Raw genomic sequence first — 11,056 nt, forward strand, 5'->3', positions numbered from 1 at the left:
TAAACGCGTTTTACGCGTATCCTCAAACGTGAATAATAAAGACGGTTAAACGAAGAAATAAATGCCAATAGAGGCCTGCAGTAGCTTGTAAAATGAACATTTTTCCTCTTTATTTCACATTTCAACTATCGTTCAGATTTTTCCATTTAAACCGACAAGGGAACGTCTTGAAATGATAATCACCGATATTGATGAAATTTTGGCATATTTAGCATTTTTTTTTTATCAGCAGTCGTCCACATCCAACGGGTGAACATTAGACTAAATTTGACAGCGATTTTCACCCCCTCACTGTGGACGATATAAAAAAGAAATACGTATAAAATGTATTCTTAAAAATTACTGTATACCAAAGTTTCATCAAATTCGGTGATTATCACTTCTCAACAAATTTCCCAAAAACCAAATAATTCACATCTGCAATTCTATCATTCACTAATCCCAACCCACTAATTTCACCAATTGAAAAAACGAAGAACGATGAACGAACGAAGAAAAGCAGCGGCACTGCACAACTTCCCCTAACCCCGGCTGCAAAGTTGCTCGTCCCACTTTTCCGAATCAGTCCACGTACACGAGGAGCGCAAACACCACGTCCTCCCGTGAGCCACGGAAGGCGGGTGTCTCCTCAGATTTTCGGACGCTTTGAAACAATTAGCCCCGCGCGGACGCATCAGCCGGGGCGAGGCGGCACGCACAAAGGAGGCGCGAAGAATTAAAACTGCAAATCCACCGCTCGCCCGGCCTTTCTCCACCCCCGCAGGTCTATGCCTTTCCGCTTCCTCTTTCTGCTCCTAACTACGCCTCGGCCCTCCTCTCGTCTCACCGGTGTGTGCCGCCCTCGACCGCCGGTCCCTCTTTTCTGCCTCTCCACGCTCGCCTCTTCTCATCAACCATCACCTCCTGGCAAGCCCTTTTATCCGCCGGCTCTCCCTCGATCCTTTACCGGCGGTCCACCTTTCTCTCCTCCGGCTTTCCAACTCCCTACCCCCGTGACCCACGACCCGCTCCGCCGCCCACACACACACACACACACACACACACCCGTTTTCTCCGCTCTCACCCTCGGGTATTGCGTTCTTACACGTACGCCGCGGCTCGTTGCATTTTTTACTCGGCCACGAGATCCCTCGGTCGAATCGTTTCACGCTGGCGAAACGCGATTCCATGCGCCGACCACGCTTTATTCCGGTATACGCTGGCGTTCGTGCTGAAGGCAACTGCGTTTTTCATTTCCTCTTTTCCTCCCTTCTTTCTTGTTTTGTTATCGTGGTGCAGGATGCTGAGGTGGTTTCTATGGGAAGTGTGTGGACCGGTGAATGAGATTGTTTTTCATGGGAACGGGGGCAAGTTCTTTGACTGCGCGGTGTATCGAAGAAGATGGAACTACGCGAGGGGCTGAATTGTGGACAGTGCCGGTTTGTTTTCGCTTTGGATTTTTACACCTCCGGTCGCTTTTGTCGGCGGATGCTCGAGGTAAATGAATTTGCTGCTGGGGTTTATTCTTTTTCTTCGAATGAACGCGCGGAATAATTTAACAGGTTTGCTGCTAGTGTCTGATATGCTAATTCTCGTGATTAGACTGCGGAGTTTTACGCGTTTGTGGAATATTTGAAGGTACAAAAAATACACAGAATGCATGTAATAATAAACCCAAAGTATGGTACTTATTATACTATTATTTATTTATTTTCAGTCTCAGGGCTATAAAAGGACTTGGTTTGCAATACATCATTCCATTATAGAGTTTGCCTTGTCACTCACACACTCGTTCTTTCGTTACCTATTTCCTAACTAGGTGCGTATTATTTTATTAATAATTTCATCTAATCTACTATCTATTCCTATGCTCATTCTCTTATTACGTTCTTTCTCCTTTTCCTTTCTATTGCCCTTTCCTTTTTTTCTTACATATTCTACCTAGCCATTTCTCTGTCTTCTCATCCTTTCTACCGCTCATCACATCTTCTATCCTGATCCCTCTTTCTGTAGTACTCCTTATGGAACAATTGCCTCTTTAGCTTCCACTTTTTCAATTGTATTCATGAAAGTATGAATTTGCATAAAAATCCGCAGTCTACTCGTGATAAATTGGTATTATCTAGATTTCTCCGTTTAGCAGAGGCTCGCGACATGACTATGAGGCAGTTTTATTAAGAATTAACCTCGTGTCATGGGAAAAGGGGAGTGCGATGTTTCATGTCTCGTTTGTTTATACGGTTTTTAACAGTATCGTTGTTTATCCAGAAATATTATCTCTATTCAAACTTTGTACACCATCTACACATTTTTTACACCCTTTTCTTCATTGAAATTCACAGTATTCACGTTTTGGCGAGAGTTTTTTCTTTTTGGTCAAATGTTTTACTATTTTCTTACGAATAAACTTTCTAAAGGCACGCGGAAAAGTAATTTTTCAGAATACACGCGAACTTCGCATGTTTTCGTCAGAGTTTTATACGTTTCAACATTATCCATCGAAAATCCGTACGAATTTTCCCGACAACCTGGCATTATCTCTGGTAAAAAGTTAGTTGCGAATGTTCTTATCGAAATAACCAACACGTCGTTAATTATCGAATCAGGAACACGGAACGAATCCGATTATCTCTGCGTGCTTATCAAAAATTATGTATCGTCTTTTAACTCAGAATTTACGCGATTACACGATGGGAGGTGATATTGTTTCCCCGAAACGCGACGATAACGCGTGTTTTATCGATGAAAATGATTCTCGCTCGCCTAACATTATGCAGCCGAAATGAAGCAGATCGTTCGTTCGATAAAGGAGTTTTATCAAAAAAGCCCCAGATGAATTACAGTTGGCAAAATTACCGCGTAAAACGCTGGACCAGCACACGTTCCCTGTGAAATCCATCGAAACGAAATTATTGCGAGTTCTCGCGTGGATTACGATAAATTATTACGCGAAGCGACGTGAAAATAAACTCCGACGAACGGAGATATTAAAAAAAACTACGTCTGCTGTATAAATTCGTCGTGGCAGTTTAACTGAGGAGAAATATCGAATTCGCGACTTACGTCGCGTCGAATTTCGTTTTCGCCTGGATTAATCGACAATTTCGGTCACGAAAGGAAATTCGAGTCGATGCTCTACCGATAAGTTAATCGTCCTATAAAATTTTCCAGATAAAACAGATCGGAAGGTAGAGGGAGGGTTATATTTCATTCGTCGAACGAACACCATTCCCCCACCAAACCGATTCTCTCGTGATACTAATCGAGCGAAACGACTCGTACTTAACTATCGTCCCGCTGATGCTGCTTCGCGAAACTTGTAAGCTCCAACATGACCCGTATGAAGCACACCTCCACAACCAGTTTCAAAACTTTGGTGATTCTCTTCCGTCAGATCGTTTGCATCTAGTTTCCGTATCTTTCCGCGCACTTTTCCCCCGCTTCACATGCAACCTTAGCCATTTTTAAGTTGGCGCAACGAGCAGAGGGCTCTATCCAGACCGGTTGCTGAACCTAAATTCAACTCCGCCCTGTTTCTCTCTATCTCTCTATCTTGGGCTTCTTTATCTGAATAATTTCCGCCTCCGTTAGGTTAGGCTCCCTCTTTCTCTTTCTCTACCTCTATCTCTCCACACTCACTCATATATTCTCTTCCTCTCTCTCTCTCTTGGGTTTCTTTATATGAATAATTTCCGCCTCCGTTAGGTTAGGCTCTCTCTTTCTCTCTCTCTCTCTCTGACGGAGCTTCTTCATCTGAATAATTTCCGTCTCGGTAGCAACACCTACGCTCTCTTCCCATTCCCCAAGTTGGAATATTCGAATAAGCAGATTATTTTGTTTATTATTGCATTAATCCGGATGATTCGCCATCTCGAGTTGAATTTTGAATCTGAATGATTGATCGCGCGCCATACAGACCAAGAATCCCGTCTACCGGTCCATAAACGGTGAATTATAGCGGGTGAGAAACGAAATTCGCCGACGCGGTGGAAATTTTTCCCCGTTTTCGTAACTCCCGCGCGAGCGAGCGAGCGAGCGCGGGAATTTCGAACAGCGTTAACCGCATCGTCGAATTTCGACGATTTATAACGTCGAGCAGCCTCGTTCGTTCGAACGGCGACGTCGATGGCTCTCCGTTTCACTCGCGACAAACTTATATTCCGATCTTTTACAGTCTTTTAAGCTTCATGCGGAAATCGCCTGGTGGAACTTTTGATTTGATGCGGGAAGAAGTTCCGCGGTACGGTGGGAATAAATGTTGGAAGTTTAATCGAATATTTGGTTACTTCTATGGCGTGGAATTGATTGGCTCCTGTTGACACTTTTCTGTGATATTTTACGAGCGAATTTCTCCACCGAATGTAAATGGTTTTCGCGAATTATTTCGTTGAATTGTTGCGGAACTTCGTAATTAGAATGTTCCGATAACCTCGAGCTCGTGCTCCTTTCAATCGTCGGTTAATAAAGGATGTGTCACGTAGTACACGTGATAAGAAAGGTAAGAAGAAAGTCGGCAAAAAACGCACAGCAATTAGCGGTCGACGAATGATCGAAGCGAAGCATGACACGAAGGGTAGGATAAGGCTAAGAGTTGTATAAGAAAGCAAAAGGGAACGCGGTTTGTTCTAGAACTTCTAATGGATTCACCAGTAAAACCACTTAATGGACTCGAAGACATTCAATGCTAGAATGACGGAGCTGTATAAAACCTATTAGAGGTTGCCTTCGTGAGTTGAATCATCTTTGATTGACCGATTCCCTGTTATATGCGTAAAAACCTGTGGCAGATTAAGGAAGAATGATGGAATCAATCCATAGAGTCTGATTAATATAGCAAATTAATTCAACTTTATTTATCGACGCAATTTTGTCGTAACGTTAATACATAATTAGATGTGTAATGAAAGATTCTCTTATTTCAGGCAGGCCTTGGGGTATCTAGAAATGGAGGATGTAGGAGAAATTGTGACGCCTCGATGTTAATCAGCTAATAGTGACGGAATGATGCTATCGCTTTTATTCTCACGTCTTCGTTGATAGTGAAAGGAAGGATGGTATCGTCGAGAGCATCGTCAGAAATGGAGTATCACGTATCACGAGGTTAGTTGATATTTCAAATAGAAATTCTTCGAATTTTCCACGTTCAATAATAGTTATTGTAAAGTAGAACATAATTACGCGTAGTAAGCAGTTTAAAATTGACACTTTAACATTACCAATAACGTAACGTAATTTTCAAGTACTTCGACTATAGAATAATCAATGTTTCTTGTTAAATAACAATTTAGATAGTTGTTTATAACTATTGGAAGTCTTAAATAAAATTGTTGTACGCTTTAACGTAATAAAACAGCTGAATATATTGATTTTTCATTGAATTAACCATTGCATTCAGCAGATTAGTCAGAAATTGTTTATAGATGTTATTAAAAGTTAGGAAAATTAATGTTCCTCGCGTATGAATTACAGATGGAGCTTGCAGAACACCGGAGAAATGAAGGAAAGGAGTCGAAAATAGGGAAAAGTGAAGAAATGCAATTATTTATCAATAAATCAATTATTATTTAAACAATATTCCATTACAAAATTGAATAAACTCTATCCGGATAGGCTGTATTTCGTATCTCGGCTACGGTGACACATAAAACTACGTCCAAGTGTCGTTCAGTGTCTTTGAAGTATGTGCGAGTGTATCACGTTTATTTAAGTTTGCCCCGTATTCTATCTGTCCTGGTCCCTTCATACTTGACCGTCCATCAAAAGGTGTGTTGTAATAAAAAATGTAGGCAAGGGGGAAACTGCCCTGTCCAATGGGGAAGGCTAGGAAGTCTCTGTTACGTCGTTCTTGCGTCAAGTACCAGGTAAAACTGTTCATCCAGTGTTCACGTGCTGGTTGAGGGTCGTTTAAATATCTGTCAGCTCCTGGTCGTTCATTGTCGTGCATGTACTAGTCAATCTTAGATCTGAAAAGTAAAATTACGATACGTTAGTTGCTATTCTTGATTGTAAAATTAAACGCATGCTAAGAAAATGAAATATTCAAGTTCTCAAAAATAGCAGATGCGTCGATCTATATGTATACCTTCTTGCCGGATAACGTAGATCTTCAGAGTACAATTATTCGTATTTAATAGCGTTTCTTTTTCCACGCCCTCTCTTCGGATATACTTGTCGATCGTCAAACGAACTTTTCAATCCTTCAGCTCGTCTCACGAGCTTTTCAGACTTTCGAATCTCGTTGGCAATAATCGGGTCCTGTATCGGGTGAAACCGCGTCGCGGTCTCACAGCTCGGCGTTCCTTGAAAATTGCAGTCTGCGGGCTTCTCGAGTGAACTTAATCACAAGGAACACAGCTGTTAAGCTTTTCGCCTCTACGAACGCTTTTGGGGGCTCAACGAATCCGTTTGCCGCTCTCTACAGGCTTTCATCAGAGGCTCCGGCAATTCGTTTGTCGTTGCGTTAGGACTCCTTGTACGTACTTAACTGGCATATTCCGCGTGCTTCTTGCTTCGTTCAGGCTCATACGAAGGGGGCCACGGTATGCTGTATGGTGAAATATCATAAAGAGAACACAACACGTACTACCAGACGTTTATTCGTGTCGTGAATTGGATTGCTTACTTGGATCATTCTTGAAATTCCACAGTCGATATTACTTCTTAGAAAGCTCACTGTTTTCCGAGTATCCACGGCACACGATGACTGTCAAACGAGAAACATTCATTGACACATTTTGTTACTCATATGTGAGCGATAGTATATGTGTATCACAAACAGTAAACGCACATAAACAGCCACTTATCTTTTCAAATACTATTAAATAAAGTGAGAAATGTAACATGTGACATGAAAAATGTGAAAAATGTGATTTAATCAGGAGAAAAAGAAAAACAGTGTTTGGACCGTATGAAAAATTAGCTTAAAATGCCCCGGTACAGAATGTATTAAGAAAATAAAGAAATTCTACAGTATTGCAACAGCTTCGTCATCTCTGTTACTCACCTTTCACCGCAAAACATTCATTTATTGTTTAATATCGCCTCTCACAATTATAAAATGTAATAGACAAAAGAAAAAACTGCTGAAACGTGTCCTATGGGTCTCCATATCCATGAACTTCAAAGACAGAAATAAGAAGTATGATTCCTGAGCTAAAATAGGCAATACTATACTCTATAGCACATATGGGCAACCCCCGGCCCTAATCTATTTCAGCCAAGTTTGCCTTCAATCTTCACATTAAATTGTTATGTCGTTCATTATATTATCAAGTTTATGTAAAGCTTTATACCAAAGTATCATATTATAAATAAATGAAATATGACTTGTTTTAATTCATTTAATATTAATTTATTTCATTTAACAATTTTGTCCGGCCCTTAACTCGGAGACAGAATAACAATATTACCCCTGAACTAGGAAAGACTGGCCATGACTGCTCTATAGTATGGGTTTAATAGAAATAGAGGAAAAACTCTGAACATTCAATGGACAACCTAAAATAAAAAAAAATACAAACATGTTAAAGACTTGTTACAATAATACTTGTTGCTACATTTACGTACAACAAGGTTACAAACCAATTTCGCCTGTAACACTGTTTTCACATGACTATGTGATTTTTGCGAATCGCACGCGCAACACAAAGTGGCAAAAGGACAGATAGCGCGTGCAACATTGTGGCCTGGAGCTGCTCCCGAAAATTGCACAATGTTGCAAACGCGCGCTGGGATTGCAACTTTGTTGCCGAAGGTCGCTCCCGAAAATCGCACAATGTTGCAAACGCGTTCTGGGTTTGCAACTTTGTTGTCTCGAAAATTTGCACATTGTTGCACGACGCCCCGTTTTGCAACAATGTGCAATTTTCGGGAGCTGCTTTCGGCAACAAAGTTGCAAAGGGGTAACGGCGTTTGCAACTTTGTTGTCGAAAGTCGCTCCCGAAAATCGCACAATGTTGCAAACGCGTTCTCGGTTTGCAACTTTGTTGTCTGCGAAAATCGCACATTGTTGCACGACGCCCCGTTTTGCAACAATGTGCAATTTTCGGGAGCTGCTTTTGAAAACAAAGTTGCAAACCTGATTATTCTTTTGCAACTTTGTTGCCGAAAGTCGCTCCCGAAAAAAGCACAATGTTGCAAACGCGTTCTCGGTTTGCAACTTTGTTGTCTCGAAAATTTGCACATTGTTGCACGGCGCCCCGTTTTGCAACAATGTGCAATTTTCGGGAGCTGCTTTTGAAAACAAAGTTGCAAACCTGATTATTCTCTAGCAACTTTGTTACCGAAAGTCGCTCCCGAAACTTGCACAATGTTGCAAACGCGTTCTGGGTTTGCAACTTTGTTGCCCACGAAAATCTCACATTATTGCACCACGCCCCGTTTTGCAACAATGTGCAAGTTTCGGGAGCGACTTACGGCAACAAAGTTGCAAAAGAATAATCAGGTTTGCAACTTTGTTTTCAAACGCAGCTCCCGAAAATTGCACATTGTTGCAAAACGGGGCGTCGTGCAACAATGTGCGATTTTCGTCATCAACAAAGTTGCAAACCCAGAACGCGTTTGCAACATTGTGCAAGTTTCGGGAGCGACTTTCGGCAACAAAGTGGCAAACGCGATTACCCCTTTGCAACAATGTGCAAGTTTCGGGAGCGACTTACGGCAACAAAGTTGCAAAAGAATAATCAGGTTTGCAACTTTGTTTTCAAACGCAGCTCCCGAAAATTGCACATTGTTGCAAAACGGGGCGTCGTGCAACAATGTGCGATTTTCGTCATCAACAAAGTTGCAAACCCAGAACGCGTTTGCAACATTGTGCAAGTTTCGGGAGCGACTTTCGGCAACAAAGTGGCAAACGCGATTACCCCTTTGCAACAATGTGCAAGTTTCGGGAGCGACTTACGGCAACAAAGTTGCAAAAGAATAATCAGGTTTGCAACTTTGTTTTCAAACGCAGCTCCCGAAAATTGCACATTGTTGCAAAACGGGGCGTCGTGCAACAATGTGCGATTTTCGTCATCAACAAAGTTGCAAACCCAGAACGCGTTTGCAACATTGTGCAAGTTTCGGGAGCGACTTTCGGCAACAAAGTGGCAAACGCGATTACCCCTTTGCAACAATGTGCAAGTTTCGGGAGCGACTTACGGCAACAAAGTTGCAAAAGAATAATCAGGTTTGCAACTTTGTTTTCAAACGCAGCTCCCGAAAATTGCACATTGTTGCAAAACGGGGCGTCGTGCAACAATGTGCGATTTTCGTCATCAACAAAGTTGCAAACCCAGAACGCGTTTGCAACATTGTGCAAGTTTCGGGAGCGACTTTCGGCAACAAAGTGGCAAACGCGATTACCCCTTTGCAACAATGTGCAAGTTTCGGGAGCGACTTACGGCAACAAAGTTGCAAAAGAATAATCAGGTTTGCAACTTTGTTTTCAAACGCAGCTCCCGAAAATTGCACATTGTTGCAAAACGGGGCGTCGTGCAACAATGTGCGATTTTCGTCGTCAACAAAGTTGCAAACCCAGAACGCGTTTGCAACAATGTGCAATTTTCGGGAGCGACTCTCGGCAACAAAGTTGCAAACCCAGCGCGCATTTGCAACAATGTGCATTCGAAAATAATACAAGTTAACGATGTTACAAGCGAGAACGACGCTTGTAACAATGTTCCATTCAAGCGTAGTGCTTGTAATAATGTTTGTGTTCGAAATAAGGCTTGTAATAGTGTTGCAATCAGAAATAGAGATTCCAACAATGTTTGCGTTCAAATGTAACGCTTCGAGCAATGCTGTATTCAAAAGTAACGCGTACAACAATGTTTTGCATTCGAAATAGTGCTTCCATCGATGTTTCATTCTAGAATAGAGACTGCAACAATGTGTGCATTCAAGTTTCATAGATGAACTGTGAAATAAAAGTACCTTGCTACTTAAAGATCACCGTTCAACGATATAAAAGTTCTTTTCCTGCTACTGCAACCGTGTCCCACATCTCGATCAATTTGCAACATCAACTCACACTGATTTCCGTATATAAATTTTTGAAATGATTTCGAATCGTTCCCTAAATATTGATGTTTTTATTTTCTTCGGTTAAATTCATACAATCTAGCCACTATTCGTCTGTCATAAACCGCTGCATTAACATGCACACAGTAGGTGCGCATATGTTTAGACCACCGGGTAGATTCTCTCCACTCTATGCACTGTTTACGTTGACATCGCTCTTGGTCCTAGCCAAAATGGCGCTACGACCAATCGCATGCGTCACATCGGTAGGTAGTAGTGGGAACTGCGCAGAGCGGACGTAAATCGGTCCGAGAGCGAGGTTACTCTTATTTTGAACGATGTATAGAAATTGGTCGATCATATTCAGTACAGGGTATAGAAACTGACAACTACGAGCTCCGTGTGGAAATGATCTACTCTAGCTAGCAGCATTATTACGTACACAGTGAGAGGATTTCGTGTTGCACTTGGAAAGAAAGAAAAAATCGTGCGGAATACTCTCGGGGAGAAAAAACCGTGAATTTCACTTTGGTGAAAGCGTGGACGCGTGAAAAAGCAGATTTCAGCGGCGAAAAGTTCGGCGACTGTTCCCTCGGAAAAGAGGAATTCTTTCATTCGGCAGGTGCGCTTTAAGCAACCGCCCATACTTCTATTCATTATCTAGTGTCATTAACGTGAGCTTCTTCGATTTCCGTGGGATCATTCTCAAAACGTCGCAAAGAAATACTCGGTTCACGGAACATAAGGGTATGCAGCTCGTTTGCACGCCCCAAATATGAAAGGGCACCCATCGTCTGTAATCTGAATGCCTTTGAACGAAAACTCGATGCAACGCTGCAGCGTAAGAAAAAAAAGAAGAAAAATTCAGGCGGTCCGGCCTTCCTTCTCTCTTTTTTTTTTATTAAAAACTTTCCATTTTCGCACGACCGTGTCGTTTGCGAAATAATTAGAACGATCTTGGAGGAGTTTTCATCCTTCCGCGAACTTGGCGAATAACCCGGCAGATTTATGAAATACGCCAAAAAATCTGAAATAGGCGAACTTTGAAAATATTTCAGATTATTTAATATTTTTT

The sequence above is a fragment of the Habropoda laboriosa genome, unplaced genomic scaffold (genome assembly GCF_001263275.1).
Source record: "Habropoda laboriosa isolate 0110345459 unplaced genomic scaffold, ASM126327v1 scaffold69, whole genome shotgun sequence".
NCBI lineage: Eukaryota > Metazoa > Arthropoda > Insecta > Hymenoptera > Apidae > Habropoda > Habropoda laboriosa.